General features: G+C 42.0%; 1 non-coding gene across 1 annotated transcript; it reads left to right on the forward strand.

Annotated features, from left to right (window-relative positions):
- Positions 1-21,412: 21,412 nt before the first annotated feature.
- On the forward strand, positions 21,413-21,518 carry LOC133828329 (small nucleolar RNA R71). Its single transcript, XR_009890955.1, has one exon. It is a non-coding gene; the product is annotated as a small nucleolar RNA R71 (small nucleolar RNA).
- The last annotated feature ends 917 nt before the right edge of the window (positions 21,519-22,435 follow it).

A 22,435-nucleotide genomic window follows, 5' to 3' on the forward strand; every position in this document is an offset into this window, starting at 1 on the left:
AAATTATTTAAAATATTAATTTTTATACAATAACCTTTTAGATATTACTCAAATCACACATCAATGATTGAAAAAGAAACTTGATTATTCTTGAGAGAAGATAAATGTTATTCTAATTTCTTATTTAGTTACACAATTATACTATTTGTGGACATAGAACAGTTATGTATAATATATTTATTATCTATTATATATTATTATAATAATAATATTTTATAACATGTGAATTTACATTAATATAATTATTAAATATTATTATAATAATGATATTTTATAATATTTAAATTTATATTAATATAATTAATATATGTTTTTAATTTATTTTAAAAGTATATTGCGTTAAATATTTAGAATATTCCTGTAAAGTTAACAAAAGAACCCGTTAAAACTAATAATTTCTGTTATCTACACACTTTTTATATATACTAGATGCAAGCAATGTGCCATGCGTATTTGCTTAGTTTTATTTTATTTTTTTTAAATAAATATATTTATTAAATTTTTATGATTGACATATAAATTTTAAATAAATAAATAATAATATATAAAAAATAATGACATAAACATATTAAAAGAAAAATTAAACATAAACATTGTTTATGGTTTTTAAAAAATATATATATGATAGCATTTATAGATCATAAACTACACTATTTAATGTATAAAACATTCGTGATATTATTCAAATCACACATTTATAATTCCAGAAGAAACTTTTTTATTCTCGATAGAAGAAATGTGTTATTATAATTTCTTATGTAGTTATACATTCATATTATTTGTACAAACAATACCTATATATAATATATTTATAATGTTTATTTTTATTTAGTATGAATATATATTTAGTACTAACTAATAAAAAAACATGTTTTTTTATAAATATAAATAATAAAATTCAAGATTATGTATTATATATTATTATAATAATGGTACTTTATAATATTTGAATATATAATAGTGTAATTAATAAATATTTATTTTTAATAACTTTAAAAATATATTTCATTAAATATTTGTAATACTCTCTTAAAGTTAACAAAAAACCGTTAAAACAAAAAAATTATATTATCTACACATTTTTTTTGAATGGAAGATATATATATATCTTCTATATAAAATGTGTGTAGATAACGAAAATTCTTGGTTTTAATGGTTTTTTATTTTTTTTCGTTAACTTTAACGGAATATTCTTATATTTAACAGTAGATTGTAAACATGACTTAAACTTAAATAAATAATTAATTAAACAAATTAAAATAAGATATTTTTGAGATATTTTACAATGATAATTGTTTAAAAATAATAAAACCATACATTTTATAACCTAAATAAAATTTAATTACACTCAATATCATATTAAACATATAATATATAATATTTTGTTGTCGCTGTCAAATTGAAAAGCTTTAACAAACATAAACTTAAGCAAAAATAAATAAATAAATAAATTAAAATAAGATATTTTAAAGATATTTTATGATAGTTTAAATAATTAAATCATATTTATTTAAAATAATAAAGACATACATATCATTTTTTTATCTTATAAATTTTTGTGATAGTTTATTTTTTATCAAGTGATTGCAGTTCTTTTTCTTCATAAAATTAATCAAAGAACATTGCGAGATATATTAGTAACTAAAAATAGTTGATGCATATATACTTCTGTCTATACTATGAATTTTTCTATTTTTATTTTATTTTTATTATTAATTTCTTTTTAAATATTATTGTATTTTATATATATATGCTATGTAGCCGTGTAAATATATATCTATGTCAATGTTAAGTTTAGATGTCATATATGTAGAGATTATTGATATAATATTTATATATACTATAGAATTATAATTCATTCTATTATATATATTTTTTTAAATAATGAACAAGTTTTTTTTTAAATTATAGACAATGTTTACAACTTTAAAACTAAGCATAACATTGCATCTACCTAGTATATATAATATATAACAAACAAAAAATATAATCAGCAAAAACAAATGAATATCTTTAATTAAATTGTTTACAACATATAGAAGACAATTTAGATAAATAAAAGATAATAGACCTAATCACACTACAAGAAGCACCCACCAAAATCCACATCATGACAAGACCTTTCTCAATTGCTACAAATGGGTGAATTCTATCTATAATTTTGTACTAATTAAATTATAAGTAATATAGGTTTGCTTGACATTGTTTTTTGTTTTTTTATTTTCACAATTGTATTTTTAGAAATGAAAACAAAAAATAGTTTTTGTAGTTTTTAAAAAACAAGTGTTTGGTTAATATTTTTTAAAAATAATTTTTTAGTTTTATTTTTTTTAAAAAAAATCTTAAATAAAAAAATAATAAACATATTTACAAAGAGAAAAATCATTAAAAAGTTTGTAATAAATAATAATATAAAATAATGTGAAAGAAAAAATGATGAAAAATAAGGAGAAAAATTTTGATGATGAAAAATTGAGAAGAGAGAAATTGATACAAGAAAAAAACGAGAAAGAAAATGATGAGAGAAAAAATATCAAGATAAAAAAATAAGGATATAGGAAATGATGAGAGAAAAAATAATGAGATAATAAGTGATGAGAGAGAAAATAAATAGATCAAAAGTGATGAGAGAGAAAGTGATGTCAGAAAAAGTGATGAGAGATAAATTACTGAAAAAGAAAATGATGTGAGATAATAATAATTAAAAAAGTTGTCTGAGAAAAAAAATTGACAAAATAAATTGAGAACAACTAAAAACAACTTTTAATATTCTCAAAATTTTCTGTTTTTTTTATCTTTGTTTTTAAAAATTGTTTTATAAAAACAATACCCAACAAACACTCTTACTTATTTTAAAAAAAATTTAGATTTTAAAAACAAAAAATAATTTTTTTAATTAAAGAGTCAAACAACCTTTAAGTATCGATAGGATACAAATACTTACCATTAATCAAAGATTAGGATTAACTGTTAAATTTGATGAATTATTAAAACTTGTTTCTTATCGGTAAGTATATATCCTAACAAATACTTTTCCCCCCTAATTAGATTACATTTTTATGAAAGCAAAATATATATCTACGGATGAAGTAGGTTGACCTGCAATGGGTGTGGTGGCATATGATGTAATGAGTCGGTATTGCTTGGATCTCCTTTAATTATTAATTTTTTGGCATGGCAGGCCTTGGCCTAGGCCTTGGAGTGGAGCTAAAGTGTTATTGGTTGGTCTTTTTTCTTCTCATCTCTTCTCTTCTGATCTATTCTATGGAACCACGGAACTTTCCTTTACCTGCTTTTGTTTGACCTTTTTTTTTCTTGGACAATAAAATCCATCATGATCATGGATAAGTTTCAAACTCTATCAGGGGATTAATATCTGTTCCTTCTTTTATATTTATGATAATTAAGCTATTTAAGAAAATGATTTGGACATGAAGTTTGAGTTTTCAGTTTGGTAAACATCTCTTTTATTAGTAACACTGAGGTATGATGATGTAGTTGTGGAAATGACCAATGAAAACATAACATAACATGAGTGACAACTTTTATTTTATTTGTCTCAACTCTAGATTTGGGCTTGAAGATTATTGTACACACATGGATAATTTTGTTCAACTAATTTAGATTCTATTTATATCTATGATAAAGACATCAAATCATAATAATAATAAATCAACAAAAATTATATACGAAATTAAAAAAAAAACAAAAACAAAAAAACATGAAGGTGCAATACAAACGGGTAGAACTAGAAGCATGTCTGGCTTGAGAGACATAATAGCAATGTGGCACGCCCCACGCATGCAACAAAAACGCCATGCATCATGGAAATGAATAAAACAATTAATTGCTTAAGGAATTGTGTTCTTTAGTTTTGATTTAATTAATATTTATTTATTTTATATTTCTCTCCAAGGATTGGTGATAATCATGATGTTCCATTGGTCTGCCTTCACTTAATTATTTTGTTGTTTTGTAAATTATGGGTTAAAAAAAAGGGTTCTTGGGATCTCTCAAAAGGGTCTTATAAAATAAAGAGTAATGGTTATTTTAAAACATTGAGTGATTGAGAAATTTGTGTGATTGCTTTCTTTTGAATGTGTTCGTTTCAATGATTAAGTGCTAAATTTTACCTAGAGATCTATAAACATTGTTCACTGTCTGACATGCACTTTCTTGGGACCCAACACTTAAAATATATATATATATATATATAAATACATAAATAGAAAGGCTTCTTTTTGCCTACCCTTAACAAGTTTTTTTTTCTTCTTCTTCTATGGTTATGTTTTATGTTTTATGCCACTGCCTTTCTAATTCAAATTTCAGAATTCCTATAATTCAAATTCAATCTAGTTCTAGCCCCACCTCATGCACAAAAGAGAGAAAAAAATGGCACAATAAAAAAAGAATAGAAAACCTTTACTACTCAATGCCTTCATTATTGTCTTGACCCCATAAGAAAAGTATCTGTAATTGGGGTTGGGGAGATGCTAGAAGAGCTAAATTAGAAGACCAATAAAGTAATATTACAAAACAAATCTATTTATTTTCTCTACTAAATAAATTTGAATCTATTTAGAATATTGAAATTTCCAATATCACTGGCAACTAGGCTCTGGGCACTAGTCAAAATCACCCAAATATTGATTGATCAGTGGTCATCCGGTAGGTAGCTGGCTAGTCATTAAATCTTGGAACTCAGAGTTAGAGAGTCTTATAAGTAACTATCGGAGTGGAGTCATATTAGTACTTTAATGATTTGCATATGTCAGTGTATTGATGAAGTTCCAAAATTTCAAATTCTAACATAAAAGGAAAAGAATATAATGATATAGATGCCATCCATAGTTCCCCACTTTCAATATTACATCAAGGTTACTACATTTCAACTAATAAATTAAAAATAATAATTTAAACACAACCAAATTCAGAGTACATTAGACCTTAATCGGTACATAAAACAAAGCATGCAATACACAGCGAGATGTATTCAAAATTTGGAAAAAAGATAACAAAATTCACGGCCCTCTAATGATATAGTAACATGTTTTACACTTATCAATAGTTGCAACATATTCTACAAATATGGTCAGCTCAAGGCCTAAGTGACTGAGACGATCCCATAGGACTCAATATATTTATAAAGGATTTAAATTAAAGGTTTTTTAAAATTTAATATTAATAATAAGGGGAACAGAGCCCAAGGCCGGTCCCACCCCGGACGAACGATGTCCGGGAGTAAAAATAAGAGGACCGAGCCCAAGGCCGGTCCCACCCCGGACGAACGATGTCCGGGCGTAAAAATAAGGGGACCGAGCCCAAGGCCGATCCCACCCCGGACGAACGATGTCCGGGAGTAAAAATAAGAGGACCGAGCCCAAGGCCGGTCCCACCCCGGACAAACGACGTCCGCGGGTATGAAAAAGGGAACCGAGCCCAAGTTCGGTCCCACCCCGGACGAACGATGTCCGGGAGTAAATATAAGGGAACCGAGCCTAAGGCTGGTTCCACCCCGGACGAACGATGTCCGGGAGTAAAAATAAGAGGACCGAGCCAAAGGCTGGTCCAACCCCGGACGAACGATGTCTGGGAGTAAAAATAAGATGACCGAGCCCAAGGCCGGTCCCACCCCGGACGAACGACGTCCGGAGGTATGAAAAAGGGAATCAAGCCCAAGGCCGGTCTCACCCCGGACGAACGATGTCTGGGAGTAAAAATAAGAGGACCGAGCCCAAGGTCGGTCCCACCCCGGACGAACGACGTCCGGGGGTATGAATAAGAGGACCGAGCCCAAGGCTGGTCCCACCCCGGACGAACGATATCCGGGAGTAAAAATAAGAGGACCGAGCCCAAGGCCGGTCCCACCCCGGACGAACGATGTCCGGGAGTAAAAATAAGAGGACCGAGCCCAAGGCCGGTCCCACCCCAGACGAATGATGTCCGGGAGTAAAAATAAGAGGACCGAGCCCAAGGCGGGTCCCACCTCGGACGAACGACGTGCGGGAGTAAAAATAAGGGAACCGAGCCCAAGGCCGGTCCCACCCCAGACGAACGATGTCCGGGAGTAAAAATAAGAGGACCGAGCCCAAGGCCGGTCCCACCCCGGACGAACGATGTCCGGGAGTAAAAATAAGAGGACCGAGCCCAAGGCCGGTCCCACCCCGGACGAACGACGTCCGGGGGTATGAAAAAGGGAACCGAGCCCAAGGCCGGTCCCACCCCGGACGAACGATGTCGGGGAGTAAAAATAAGAGGACCGAGCCAAAGGCCGGTCCCACCCCGGACGAACGACGTCCGGGGGTATGAATAAGAGGACCGAGCCCAAGGCCGGTCCCACCCCGGACGAACGATGTCCGGGAGTAAAAATAAGAGGACTGAGCCCAAGGCCGGTCCCACCCCGGACGAACGACGTCCGGGGGTATGAAAAAGGGAACCGAGCCCAAAGCCGGTCCCACCCCGGACAAACGATGTCCGGGAGTAAAAATAAGAGGACCGAGCTCAAGGCCGGTCCCACCCCGGACGAACGATGTCCGGGAGTAAAAATAAGAGGACCGAGCCCAAGGCCGGTCCCACCCCGGACGAACGATGTCCGGGAGTAAAAATAAGAGGACTGAGCCCAAGGCCGGTCCCACCCCGGACGAATGACGTCCGGGGGTATGAAAAAGGGAACCGGGCCCAAGGCCGATCCCACCCCGGACGAACGATGTCTGGGAGTAAAAATAAGAGGACCGAGCCCAAGGCCGGTCCCACCCCGGACGAACGACGTCTGGGGGTATGAATAAGAGGACCGAGCCCAAGGACGGTCCCACCCCGGACGAACGATGTCTGGGAGTAAAAATAAGAGGACCGAGCCCAAGGCCGGTCCCACCCCGGACGAACGATGTCCGAGAGTAAAAATAAGAGGACCGAGCCCAAGGCCGGTCCAACCCCGGACGAACGATGTCCGGGAGTAAAAATAAGAGGATCGAGCCCAAGGCCGGTCCCACCCCGGACGAACGACGTCTGGGGGTATGAAAAAGGGAACCGAGCCCAAAGTCGGTCCCACCCCGGACGAACGATGTCCGGGAGTAAAAATAAGAGGACCGAGCCCAAGGCCGGTCCCACCCCGGACGAACGACGTCCGGGGGTATGAAAAAGGGAACCGAGCCCAAGGCCGGTCCCACCTCGGACGAACGATGTCCAGGAGTAAAAATAAGAGGACCGAGCCCAAGGCCGGTCCCACCCCGGACGAACGATGTCCGGGAGTAAAAATAAGAGGACCGAGCCCAAGGCCGTACCCACCCCGGACAAACGATGTCCGGGAATAAAAATAAGAGGACCGAGCCAAAGGCCGGTCCCACCCCGGACGAACGACGTCCGGGGGTATGAAAATGGGAACCGAGCCCAAGGCCGGTCCCACCCCAGACGAGCGACGTCCGGAGGTATGAAAAGGAGGACCGAGCCAAAGGCCGGTCCCACCCCGGACGAACAATGTCCGGGAGTATAAAAATAAAAGGACCGAGCACAAGGCCGGTCCCACCCCGGACGAGCAACGTCCGAGGGTATAAAATTAAAACGACCGGGCCAGGGCCTGTCCCGCCCCGGGCGAACAACGTCCGACCCGGACAGGTCGATCTTCGGAGTACAAAAGCATCCGGTCGACCCTAGGGCAAAGCCAGGACCTAAAATTTAAGGAAAAAAACACTCTGGGTTAAACAAAGTCCCAAGGGCCCCGAGCAGTGCCAAGACTAGTCGTTGGGTCCAGTCCCGATCGTTGGAACTAGGACAAAACCCCCTGCAATCAGTTAGTCGCGACAATAACTTCTTACTTAACGGTGAAAGGAAAGATCTCTTAAAAACCAAAGGAAGAAGCAGTGTTTTAAAATTTAATTACAAGCTAAAAACATTAACAAAAGAACGAGGCCGGGACAAGGGCCTACAGCGCATCCGCCCGGAGATCCGCATCCTCCCTCTCCTTGGCCTCGTACTCGGCACGCTTCGAGTCGGGATCAGGGAAGACAAGGAGGTTCATGTTCTTGTCCTTGCACCAGGCCATATAAATGGCCTCGTCAAAGGTGACATCCACTAAGTTGTCGGCCTCCTCCTTCTCCTGACGGGTGGTTTCGTGCGCCGCCTTCTCCTGAAGAAGGGAGTCGCCCAGCTCAAGGACTCGAGCTTTCAGGGTCCGGATCTCCTCCTTGTCCAGGATGGACTGTGCCGCGGCCGTCTCCAAGAGAGTCGCCCTTTCGTCAGCAACTTTTGTCGTCCGGGACAACTCCTCTTCCAACCCGGTCTTGGCACGGCTAATTTCCTCGCGCTCCGCCTTCGCGCGGGCCAACTCTTCTTGGAGGTGGGCTGTCTCCCTGCTAAGAGTCTCCTTGATGGCCTCCCTCTGGTTCACGGCCGCCTCTATTTCCAGCTTGGCCGTCTCCATCTTAAGGGCAAGCTCGGCCACCAAGTCGGCACTCCTTTGAGATAGCAAGTCAACCTGGAGCAAACAAAAGTTAGAAAAAGAAATCACCACCAACAAATGACTAAGGAACATGAGACGAAAATTACCGCGGTAGCCTGGTGGTGGAGAGCCTGAGAGATAAACAGCACGTCCGGATTGGCTATCGTGGCGTACCTCTTCAGCTGGAGGTTGGACATAGTGCTCCCGACCTGATCGAGCAGGTCAGCAGCCATGGGGGCAATGTCCTGGCCCAGCTTGGGGCGGAAGCCCATCTCGGCAGCTAACCAATCCACGATCGGCTGAGGAGCGCTGAACTCGGCAGGACGATCCGAAAACTCGACCTGACGACGGATCGTCAGGGCCTTGTAAGCATCGTCTCTCCAACATCGGCTGTTCTCCCAGGTTCGGTTGACCAGCCGGGACTGCTTGTCCCGCAGAGCGGACTCCCCCTCCTCGAGAAGGGTTGGGCGGAGGGGAAGAGCAGGCGGAGCAGGGATCTCCTTCGCGGTTAGCCTACTCTCCCCATGTGACTCCTCGGATGTCTCTGACAACGTCGTCCGAGGCCTCTTCCCGAGTTTGCCCTCCCGGGCATCATCTCCCGAGCCTCTCTTCCCTGAGCTCCGGCTTGCGGCTTCGCCCGTTTCCAAATCAATTACCGGGGGCTGGTCCGAGGGGCCGTCTGCAGCCGGCTCCACGGCCCGGAATGGAACCACGACCAATGCCTCGCCTGGGCCGGGTGCTGTCCCGGGTTTTTCACTGGTGGGGGGGAGCTCCGTGCCGGCCGCGACATTTGACCTCCTGGCCAACTTCAAGGTCGACCTTTCCTTGATGAGCCTCCTCATCTCGCTGGCCGGGTCAGACATGTCGGAATCCTCTGCAAAAATACAGGAAAACGAGGTTAGTATGATAAGCCAGACGGGAAAGCACAACAGAAAAAGGAAAAAGTATAGCCCGGGACAAACCCTCGTCTAAGCCCCGGGCGAGACTCAATTCCCTTAAAGCAAATGAGTGTATCCGGTCTCCTACGTCGTCCGGGGTAAGAAACCCCCCGTACTGGAGGAACCCGGACAGGAACATTAGGGTTTCTGATCCTACAGGGATGGGAGATGAAGGCCTCATACCCCCATCAGCCCCAAACGCGGGGCCCGGCGGCTCTAGCCTATCCCTAGCTACGTCCCTGACTTGAGGAGCATAAGTTAAGACTAAAGGGGAGTTACCTCGCCCGGGAGTCCCAACGTTTGGTAGGGCATCTTCGAAAAGCTCCTCTAGCTCTTCCGAGGTGGCCTCTTCCACCGGAAGTTGATTCTTCTTACGCTGGGCTGCGGTGGCCCGCGCCGCTCTCACCACCTCGGCGATGTGGTCAAGGGCTAGCTGCTCCCGGGCCTCGACGTTCTTCTCGAACGGGATGCCCCGGAGGCTAGGGACAACAATGGTCTGGGTGGCTGCGAGTAACCCTACTAGCTGGAGGTTTCTATCATTGACATAGCCCCCAACGTCCAGCTCCTCCGCGGTCAGCTTGGCGTAGAGCCTCCTCCTTTCCAGGAGAAAGTCGGTGAGGGGGGTTTGAATGAAGGGACCTGCGACCCGGAAGATACGATGAGAGATGGAAAGCGAAAGACGAGTAAAATAGAGGGTCCGGGGGAATACTTACCCACTCGCTGGAAGTCTAGCAGCAGCGTGGGATTCTTGTCAATAAGGAACCCGGATGTCATAAACCAGTAATGCCTGACATCCGAGGGGTGCTTCCAGGTGCTGGTAGGAGCAGGATAGCCCCTCCGCGGCTGCAGCCTGTAAAATCCGTCCAGGCTCTTGTCTTTGACGCTGACCTGCGGCACCAACTTGTAGAAGTACAAGACTTCCGCCGGGGTAGGCTCTGCGATCTCTTTCGCGACACAGAACACCTTCCACCCAGCAAGCAGGCGGTATGCTTGTGGCAGTAGTTGGAACGGTGCGATCCCCACATACGTCGGGAACCGCACGAAATATTCATGAAGCGGGAGCGTAGCTCCCGCGCTGATGTGGCAAGCACTCCAGGCCCCGAATCCATCCACGAACGTAAGCGCCCACTCCTCTAACCTGGCCATGCGATTGTGGAATAGGCCCGGAGTCGATTCGATGCCCAGCCGCGTCTCCAGGAGCTGCATCATCCGGTAGTTCCGGTACAGGTTAGCCGTTACGTCCATTTCCCACCTGTTGCCTTTGGGTGTCTTGGAGCCGGGAACGACTACAGGAGCCCTATTAACCTCCTCTTCGGAGTGAAGTGTGACGACCGTGGCCATGATTGACGATCTGGGAACAAAGAAAGAAAGACCAAGCAGTCAGTACCTAAACCCAAAAGAGTCGGTCGAGGTACAGGGAGTCTCCTAAGTACTGCTTGGAGTCCCGTCGGATCAGGCCCGGGACCCCGAAAAGCCCCAGGACCCTGATCGGGAGGAAAGGCTACTAAGGTCCATCCCTTGTCCAGGGAGCATCCGAAACGATGCAACCCAGACCAGGCAGCCTTCCTAGCAAATTCTAAAGCACAGAGCCTAGGTACATGCGTCTAGAGAGCCTAAATTCACAAAGTTGGCAATAGAATTAAAAAATACTTACTGTGTGGTGTCGATGGTTGAGGCTGACGGTTGTCCGATCGTAAGGACGGCAGGACCTCGTTCTTGAAGTGGCACAGCCGGTGCAGCAATTCGTCGGCGGGGCAAATCCGAGAAGCGCCGTCAGGTTGCAGAACGAAGGTTGAGGCCCTGGGAAACAGGCGGTGGCACAGAACTAGCAAACAGCGGAGTATTTCGTCGGCGAGGTCGGACATGCAAAGCTCTAGCGAGCGTTCTGGTTTTTCTTTTTCTCAAGCTGGTTCGGAAATGGAAAAGTGCCGAATGTTTGTTCTCAGAGAGTCTTTATATCAGCCCCCAAATCCTGGCCCCCGATCCAACGGTCAGATGCCTCTTCATCCGACGACCGAGGATCGCGCAGAGAACATTTATGAGCCCTTTTTGGTCTGGATCCTCAGCACCTCTAATCCGACGGTCCAGGAGTAGCGGATGCCAAAGGACGCCCCATCCTACGATCCACCCCATTCCAAGGACATTAATGATGACTCTCCCCGTGCGGATGGGACGCCTCGTGACGTGTGCTGACACCCTAGCCTAGGCCTAGCGGACTTTGGGAGGCCTAGGCGACTCTTCAGGGCCCTTGCAACAGTCACGTGGCGACACGTGTGTCACTATTCTTGAAGCAGGCCAAGGGTAAACGTCCCCAGAGTACGGCAAATGGTCCGGGCTGAGTAACCTGCCACTGCCACGGCCTTTCCGCCAAGCCTCCTGGCCCTGACAGGAATTGGGGAGGCAACTTGGCAAGAACCGCGAGGGTGGTGCAACCCTCCTCCCGGCTAGCTCGGGTGAAGGCTTGGGGGGTAAATGTTATCCCCATTTCCTATAAGGGTTTTGGGCCTTCGCCCCGGCCCACGGTCAGGGGACCAACTCGGCATTTGGGCCTTGTCCGGGGACTCTGGACTGGGCCTGTATAGATGGGTCCGAGATGTTCCTCTGGGTTCATCTTCAGCTTGAACGGTCCCGGCGGTGTCCGGAGCGCCGGGCCGTCGCGGCCATCGCGTCCCTGTCCCGGGCCTAGTAGGGTCCAGGCTCGAAGTAAACGTAGCGGGCCAAAGGTAAACGAACCTGGACCGCTTCATCCCCAGGCTACGGGCCAGGCGTCCAGGATACTGAAACCGCCTCATTTCGCGTGAGCGTTGTCCCCCCACTTTTCGCCTGCAGAAAGGGTCACCTTGGGATTGTCTGTTGGCGTGTCAGGACTACGTAGCCAAGTACTCTGACCGGTCGTGTCTCCTGAATCGGCCTCGTGACTCGAAGTGGTCAGAGCCAAAGTGCCGTTTTGTCGGGAGAATGCTTGTGTCTCAGGGCAACTAGTTGGGCCTTAGCTGGTTTGGGGTTGGTGTATTGTATATCTTTTTAGCTTGGGCCTCCACTAGAAAGGCCCCTTGTGCACATTCCTCTGATGGGCCCGGGTCGGATCTGGCCCAAACCTGATGTCCCCCTCGGCCTATAAATATAAGTTGTAAAACAACGTAGAGAGAAAGAAGGCAGAAACTCTGTTCAGATATAGTTAGAAAACTCCATTGTAAAAGCTTATCCTAGCTCTAATACAGATTTATATATGGACTTGTGGACTAAGGCTAGTTAACGCCCCAACCACGTAAAAACCTTGTGTCGATCTTCCATTTTCATTATTATTATAAGCAAATATCCCTCTTTAAGATAGTTGCCGAAAATCTCGGTTAACACTATATATCTGTGATAAGTTTTAACATATAGAAGGCATGAAGTATAGAAACCCTAAACGCTACACAAACCCTACAGGTACTCTCGTCCTATATGCAATTTATGTCTATATGATTATAAAATATTCAACTCTCCCTCTCCCCTCTCCCCTCTCAAATCAAAATCATAAATCATATAAATAGTGATCAATTATCCACACACACTAAGTACAAATCACATAGAAAGAGGATAGAAGAAGAAGGAATTATATGAACTTCATAGAAAATTAACAAATATCCAAGTGACTACATTAAACCCTAGAAAAAATATTTAGTTCATAACAGGCATGACTAAAACAATAAAATAGATGTTCAGAATCATATAATTAAGCTACTAAAAACTGAGATAAAACTGAAGAAAAATAGAGTATTAGAGTTAAACAGCTACTAATCCCGTAATGAAAAAAACCTCCTCAAATGACCTAAAATTTGCACTTAAAAAACATGTTTTCCCTTTTTTTGTGAAGCGGGTTGTGACTTGCTCATTCTTGAGTTGCGACCTGTGTCTTTTTGTGCACTTTACTCTGTCTCTGGAAGTTCAAGCACCACGACTTGATAGACCAAGTCGCGACCCTCTTCTTTTTGGTCCCCTTTGCTGATTCACCTCTGCCTCCATGCGCGTCGCGACCCAAGTGTCCAAGTCACGACTTTTGGGATCCTTTGTCCTTTCACAGCCTTTTCAACCTTCATTTAGCACCAAATTCATCCTGGATGTTCCCGGCTCTTCCAAAATCACACAAAATGGCCAAAAGCTCCCCAAAATACCCAATTTCATCACTAAATCCGCTCATTTCCTCTCCATTCTCAAATTCATAAGAAAAACCTGAAAGCAAAACAAACACAAGCATAATACCACACAAAACCCACAATTTGACTTGAAACTAAGACTAAAACATACTCTAAAACTACCCTAAACTAGACTTATCAAATTCCCCCAAACTCAATCTTTGCTCACCCTCGAGCAAGAAACACAATAATAAGATATTGACTAAAATTAGTTGGTCGAGCCATCAAAAATCTATCCCAATCTAAAGATGCCCCTAAGATTTTGAATGTGCAAGAATCCAAAAATTTACAAAGCAATAGACTAAGGGGAACACAAATAGATCACAAGATAAATATGTATTCAAACGTATATTGTTATCTCACGGAAAAAAAAAAACCTCGATCTGAGCCCGAAGGCAATTGTTTTGGTCCCTAGGGACTTAGTTACAAAGCATACAATAAAATAAAATAATCATCATTGGGGTCCGTCGACTCGCTTGGAGGAGGTCACTTCCTCGCCATCTCATTTGGCAACATGAGAAGCCTCAACGATCTCAGAGGGTTCTTGTGAGAATCAAATCTTGAACTTGGCAAGATAAAGTTCCCAAAACCCGAGCTGCATGAAAGAGAAGTTCCCATCCTAGTTAAAAGCCCAACACCGGTAAAGCATCTCCTCCATTTGATTCGATGAATCTGCAATCTCTGACCTCGCCCTCTCAGCCTCCTCCTTGGCTTTGGCCTCGACCTCGTCAAGTTTCTTTTTGAGCCCCTCGTTCTCAGCCTGCAAGGTATCCAGGCGATGACTCACTTCCATGACCTAGTTCTTAGCAATCTGCTCACCTTCCTTTGTAGATTGCTCGCTCTCCTGGGAGGAAACTAGGGTGGCTTTGGCGGACTACTTGCTCTCTTGGTCGGCGCTCAAGGCAGCTTGGAGCTCGTCATTCCTAGCTCAAACCCGAGCAATTTTGTGAAATTGAGTCAGGACAGAATGCAAAAGGAAAAGGCAAGTCAAGGTTAGTTTAAAAATAAAAGAGAAGAGAACAAGAAAAGTTAGAAGAATGAGAAGGGCTCACTATGAGGTTCATCCCCATGGCGGACTCGAGAACGTCTTCAGGAGTACGCTCCTCCATTGCCCTCAAGCCCTTGGCATTGGCTCTATAGGCATGGCCCACCATATGGCTTGCCATCTCGTATACAATTCCTTGAAACATCTCGGGGATCCTTGCCATATTGAGTGGCTTTACTAGGACCTGAACAGAGGGAGCTTTGTCTTAGATCACTTGAGAAACCGATGGAGGTATGTGTCGAGGAAGAGGAGGAGGAGCCTGGAGAACTGTGACTGCTGTCACCGGAGCTGGGGGTAGAGTCTTTTGTGGCTGTTCCCGAGTGGAGTTGGCACCTTTGTCTTTGACTAGAGACTCGGTGGAAGTCCCAATCTTGGAAGCATGTTTCTTTGAAAATTTGGGCCTCTTCACCACGTGACCAACTCCGGCCCGCCAGCCTTAAAGGCACCCCTTAAACCCGAGGCATCTGGCAAGTCCATCTCTCTGCCTGTAAAAGAACGAGCAGAAGATTCAGATACAAGAGATAATTAGTCAAAGTAATGCAAAGACAAGAACAATAACCCTACCCTCCGAGCTAGGGGAGGAGTCTACTACGATCAGCTCGGGGTTATGGACTAGACTAGGTATAACCTCTAACTCCTGGACTACCGGAGGTGGGGGAGAGTCTAAAATTATTACATCCTGAGTCCTAAGAGGTTCAGGTTCTTCTTCCAAGCTGGATTAATCTACAGGCTGCCTAAAGTCAGGGGTGAATACACCCCAATGTAAGGAAGACCATGTCCTATGATTTGTCCCATATTCCTCAAAAGTGGAGGGTGTTATCAACCAAAATGGTGCATCTGGGATAGTTATGGTCATAGTGTATCACCAAATGATCCACACACTGAAGGACTATGGTGTTCAGGTCCGGGTCAGTAGGATGGTGATTAACGAGATAGTGGGGGTTGAAGTGGACTAGCCTAAAACTAGTAGTAGCCCGATCTAATTCTCAATATGGGTTACCTTGGCCGGAGGGGCCGGCTCCTGCCCCGGACACAGCTTGCTCTGTGTCAGGACCCTGATCGTCTTTAGGAGCTCTCCTTTTTCACACCAGTGGTGCCACATATTCTTCCTCCTTGGTGTCTTCAATGGCTGGCAAGACTACTTGAGGAGGATGGAGCATGAGAAGAGCGAGAGGTGGACCTCGGGTCTTGATATGCCTAGCCTTTCCTGATCAGGTTGCAGGCCACCATGGTAGCATCGTTCACAATTTGACAGAAATCCTTCTCCTTTGAAGGAAGATGAGACAGTATCTTGTATTGACCCCCAAGGGTCTCAGACCGCTCTGTCCTCACGAAAATAGATGTAAAAGGAACAAGCTCAATTAGAATAATTAAAAAAATGAAAATGATAAGAGAGTTCACGTACTGAATTCATAAAGTTAGAGGACTTACGAGGGCGGTTGAAGTATCGGTGATCGCAGTTCTTGAACCCATTTGACATAAAGAACTGGTCTTTATAGTCATTTGGGTGGCTAGGGAGGTCAATGATAGTTGCTTAGTTGGGGAAGTGAGTGAGGTAGAAAAAACTGTCACCTCGCCCCTTCTGGTTAGGACTGGCTTTGAGGCAGAAGAAGTACATAATATCTACCGGGGTGGGGACCTCCCACTCGTGCCTCAAAAATAGATGTTTTAACCTCGCCAAAAGCCGATACAAGTTTGGGGGGAGTTGGAATGAAGCCAGTTCGATGTAGTTTAGAAAATCCACAAAGTATTGGTCCAGGGGGAGGAAGGCACCTGCCTTCAGGTGCTCATCACTCCAAGCCCTAAAGTCATCTTGTAGAGGGGCGCAACTCCGCTCTCCTTCCAATCGAGGTTGGGAAAGGAGGCCATCGATTCCCATCTTGATCCCATGGCTCATCAATATTTTGTTCACCTTCCTCTGTAACATTATTCAAGACACGATATGCTCAGCCTCGAAGAAAGCGTTGGGGTCGAAGACAAGTTCCCTCTCCACCACTAGACTGAAATGAGGAATTGGAGATTCAGATGCGATCTACTTGCCTTTGTTCTTGTTCTGAGTGGAGGAGCTCGCGACGTTTTTCTTGGGTGGGGCCATGATCTATCTCGCTTGACGATAAAGTGGCCTATTAGTGGCGGCCTAAGACAATTACTAGCTACGACAATAAAGGTACGGTGATCCGAGGGTTTAAGTGGTTTACTTTTGGGTATTCAAAATTTACACGAGCTAAGTTGTGTCCTAGCATCAACGCGTGGGTCCACGCGTAGTTCTAGGCCACGCATTGTGAATTCGTGAAATTCCCTGATACTTTAGGATTCGTGTGTCAGACTTGTCAGACCCACTACTTTTCTTTTGAAAGCGGTTTAATGCAAAACTGCTTAAGGAATCATGACCCTTAAACTACCCATAACCAAACCTAAAAGCCACTCGGCTTCTACATCCAAACAGGTATCCCAATCGATTTACTAGTGACATTTTCTTTGTAAAACCCAGAAAATTTGCCCATTTTTTGAATACCTTATTTCTAAACAAGTTTAGTCTCATTCATTTAGCCTAAAACGAACCCTATTTAAACTCAGGCATGACCAGAACATGAAACGATATTGAACAAAGAATGTTTTTCGAAGTAAAAATTCACTGGAAAATAAAGAAATGAAAGATTCAAACTAGATGAGGAAATGCTTACAGTTTATATGTTCGTTCAAAGAGAATGTCGATACGTCCACAGGTAGGAGCTTGAAAGCTTCTGAGAGATTGAAGAGCGATGAAGGTTTTTGGGAAAAATTTGAGCGAAAAAAGGAATTTTTGTTTCTGAAAGGAAAGTTTTTGAATGCAAAGGTGGTAAGGTTCAGGTCTGATCTCCCTATTTATACGTAAACTTTGTAAATTAATTTGGGCCATCCGATTAGGTCAGCTCAAGACCCAAAGGCCAAGATTAAATGAACCACGCGGTGACAAAAAGTTGATAGGACAATTGTCACAGTCCTTGAAACCTGAACGAACGCCAATTACAAACGGCCATGTGTGCAACACTTGAGTAGTAGGAAGGCACAATTTTACATGACAAAATCCTAAAAGCCCATACTGCGCATGTCAGAAAGTGATGACATCAAGCACGAGCAGGAGCTTGGGGGGAAAATGTTGTACCCTAAAATTAGCATGAGTTTAATCACTCAACTAGGTGTACAGTTGGCATATGAATATATGGAAAAGCAGACAAGTAAAACATCCAACTAATAATGATGTGAGCAGCTTGAGTTGGGACTTGGCAATACGACATTCAGGTGATAATCAAGCCGCCTCTTAGGATAACTGTCCAGTTCGAGACATATAGTGGCCAGATTCCCCTGTAGGCGCTCTGAAGTTAATCCGAACTAAGGTTCGGATAATCTTTGATCACCAGCTTGATGAAGATATTCAACTCGTGGAAACCTGGTCATAATGCATACCAAAGGATCTCGAGAGACTTGAAGGCTCTTTATACGCTCATTAATGCCCAAGTTGTCTTGCACATTTATCATTTATTATCTTAGATAGCAAGAGTATATTCTGTTATGCAATCATATCCCAATGTAAATGGGAATTATCTATATTAAATATATACCATATTTATGCACACGGTTTCCCAAACCACTCCAGGAAATTCCACTATAAATATCAGGGATAATGGACAGGGAAGGGGACAACCTTTTTTGTATTACTGAAACTTTGTAGAAATTGTGAGAGAAGAGCAATAATATTGTCTCATGGACTAGGTGCATTTTAACCACTGAACCACGTAAAATTGTGTGTGTACGAAAGGGTTCTTATAAGTTCATTACGGTTTGCAAATAAGCACTAATATCCTTATTAGATTTCTAAATCTATTGTTGGCGAAAAACCGCGTCAATAACGTCATTTAGCCGGACGCTGAACTTCCTCTTCAAAATCAACTTGGATCCAGACCACCCTCCATGCCCTTGAGAGACATAGTATCATGAGAAGACGTTCTTTTCTTGATATTTCATATTTTTTGAACTTTCCACCGCTCATGAAATAATCAAGCTTTCTCACTGAAGATCTTTTCAATTTCTGACGAACTGCTCGCTTTCCACCTTTATCCATAGATTTCTTCTTAGCAGCTTCCAACTTATTACCCTCACTTTCTACCACATCAACTCTACAACAAATTCAAACTTTTGTTGTTGCAAAAACATTAAATATTACCTCATCCTTTTGCACTCACAACTTCAACTCGCCTTTTTTCACATCTATTAAGGCCATACCAGTTGCTAAAAATGGCCTTCCAAGAATAATTGGAATATTTTCATCTTCCTCCATATCAAGAATAATAAAATCTGCAGGGAAGATAAATTTGTTAACCTTTACTAGAACATCCTCAATAATACCCCTAGGATGCTTGACTGATCTGTCTGCCAATTGAAGTGTGACTGTGGTGGGGCGAGCTTCTCCTAGTCCCACTCTTCAAAATACAAAGAGCGACATTAGATTAATACTTGCACCCAAATCACATAACGTTCTTTCACACTGAAAATTACCATCGGTGCAAGGTATTGTAAAGCTCCCTACATCCCTTAACTTCTGAGGAAGCTTTTGCTGTAATATGGCAATACACTCTTCAGTCAAAGGTATTGACTCATAATCTTCCATCCTCCTCTTCTTAGGCAGTATATCCTTCTTGAACTTCACGTAGCTAGGCATTTGTTCTAGAGCCTCTGCAAACGGTATATTGATGTGAAGTTTCTTGAATACCTCAAGAAATTTAGAAAACTGCTTGTCAAGATTCACCTTTCGAAACCTTTGAGGATATGGTATTTTTGGTGTAGGCTCTGGTGTAATAGGCTTGTCTTTCCCTTTCTTCTAAGATCTTCAGTAACCTTCTCTTGCTCTGGACTAGCTACCTGTTGATCCCGTGTCTTCTCCACTTCCTCTTGAACTACAGGCCCCTCATACTTAGTATCACTCCTCAATGTGACCACTTGACATTGCTCTTTAGGATTTACCTCAGTGGAGCTTGGTAAATTCCCTTGAGCCCGGTTAGACATTTACTTCGCCAGTTGACCAATTTGTGTCTCCAAACTCCTTGTCGAAGACCTTGTTTCAGTCATAAATTGGTTCAATGTGTCAAAATGTGCTTCTGGTGGGTTCACTTGAGGGTGCAGTGATGGCTATTGTGGCATTGCTTGGTTAGGATCATAATACGGTCGAGGATGTAGCCCATATTTTGGTTGATGGGGTGGGTGTTATATTATTTCATATAATATAATATTAGATTAAATAATGTGACAAAATGTGATTTGTCACATCTTGTAACATATTATTGAGAGTCACAAAATTGGACTAATGTGTGTGCCCAAATGTGACATATTTTGGAGTTACAAAATCAGTTACAAATTTGTAACTCCCAAATATTACCCAATAATGTGTATATTACATGTTACACATTTGAGATTGGATTTCATAAAGTCATGATGATATATGACTGTTGGAGACATGTTTTTAACTCCCAATAGGTGTTTGGAGGTTACAAAATCATGTGGGAAAGGATTTGGGACGTTTTGGAACGTTTTGGAAAAATGACTTTTTTGTGTTGAAAATGGCTTGTGGCCGTGGCCTGGGGGATAGAAGCTAGTGGCCGCGGCCACTGAAAAGTCGTGGCCGCGGCCAGTGAGGCTGGCAGCCTATGTGAATTTTCAGTTTTTTCCAAATTGAACGGTTCTAACATCCCAAATAACTCCCAAATCTCCATTTTAATTCCATAAACATCCAATTAAACATTGGTAACAGCCATGAGGGTTGCTGGAATTTGAAATTCAAAGGGGTATCTCAAACTCTATAAATAGGAGCCTAATGCTCACTTGTAAGACACACCATTTTCCATCCACAAAGCACTTGGCTGGAAAATACACCAAAAGGCTTGATAATTCTAGAGAGCTATTTCTTAGAGAGATCCCTTAGTGCTTAGAGAATAGGGGGAAATAAGCTTTTGGACAAAGGTCTTGAACCTTGTTCAAGTTGGTGATCCCCACTACTCTACACTTTGGTTGTGTGAGAGTTTGTTTGTATTTTCATTCTTTTGATCTTGTTGATCTTATTTACTTATATTGCTATAGTATTGAGTTTGTAATCTTCTTCTTCTACATCTTTCTATTTACTTGTATTTTGAGCAATTGAGTTGTAATACTTATTTAATCAATATTATCTTGTCCATTGTATTTTTGCATAGAGTTGTATTTGGTTTTTCCATAATTCCATTGAGCAATAATATATATTCTCTAACAGTGGGTATTGAGGCTGATTTTGTGGGTATGGCAGTTGTGCTCCTTGATTATTTTTCCAAGACATATTAAGGTAATTTCTCCAACCTTAAGTATAAGACATGGAATACAGGTTGTTTGATGGTCTTGAAAAATTCCCAATAGCATGTGTCTGCTCTAAAGGCATGTTGTTGACATCAACAGAGCAACTGGCAGTTGAGAAATTGTTCATAAGGATGCAAACCTCCACACATCTCACAAACAAACTTATTTTGCAGCTGCGTAGCTTGGGCAGATATATTATTTTGCTATAGTTGTTTAGTTAACGACGCCACTTGTGCAGTAAGCATAGCAATCAGATCATCCTCAAGAACTTTAGCAACCTTCTTATTTTCATGTTTAGTTGGCCATTGGTAGTTGTTCATGGCCATTTCTTCTAACAGATTATGAGCCTCATTCACACTTTTACTCATAAAGGCTCCTCTCGCTGCTGCATGTATAATAGTCTTTGTATTTCCCCCCAAACCATTATAAAAAAGTGTGCACCAACATCCATTTCTCAATACCATGATGTAGGCACTTACAAAGTAATTCCTTAAACCTTTCCCAAGCATCATACAATGATTCTCCATACAACTAATGGAAGTTATTAATTTCTCCTTGATAACGGGCGGACTTAGCAAGAGGAAAATATTTGGCAAGAAACTTTTGGGCAAGGTCCTCACATGTAGTAATAGAGTTGGCTTGCAACGAGATTAACCAGCTCTTAGCTCTGTCCCTTAAAGAGAATGGGAATAGTCTCAACTTGATTGCATCATTACTCACCCCATTCATCTTGAATGTAACACATAATTCCAAGGAGTTGGTGATGTGTAGGTTAGGATCTTCATTAGGCAACCCCCCAAATTGCACACAATTATGAACCATCTGAATAATAGAGTGCTTTATCTTAAAAGTGTTTGCCTCTACAATAGGTAGACGAATGCAGGAATATATTCTTGCAACAATCGAAAGTACATAGTTTTTTAATGGTGGTTCAACTTCGGTAGCAACATCAATGTTATTGACCCCATCATTCGAAATTTGAGCCATTCTCTCTAATTGTTTTTGCCTTTTATTTCTCTTGCAAGTCTTTTCAATTTCAGGATCAACAGGTACTAGTGACTCCAATCCTTGACATCACATATACTAATTAACCCTGCAATTAAGAATCAAGTAGAGAAACACGTCAGAAAAAAAACTGTTAAAGACAAGCCAAAGTAGAACAAGAATCAATTATATTTGATATTGATCAAATAAGTCCCCGACAACGACGCCAAAATCTTGATAGAGAAAATATAATGCGCAAGTATATGCAATCGATTCAAGTAATATAGATAGTAAATAAGAATCGTTCCCACACAGACTATCAATCAAGTACCAATAACCAATTCTAGCTTTCTATTTGACTGTCAAAAATAGAGTAATTTTTAGACTAAAACTTAAAATTGAAATAAATTGTGCAATTATAAATATTGATTCAATAATTAAAAACCTAGGGTATTAACTTCATAAACTTTTCAACCTGTTAATTTTACTAATCAGT

The sequence above is a fragment of the Humulus lupulus genome, chromosome 3, assembly GCF_963169125.1.
Source record: "Humulus lupulus chromosome 3, drHumLupu1.1, whole genome shotgun sequence".
In the NCBI taxonomy this organism is placed as follows: Eukaryota; Viridiplantae; Streptophyta; class Magnoliopsida; order Rosales; family Cannabaceae; genus Humulus; species Humulus lupulus.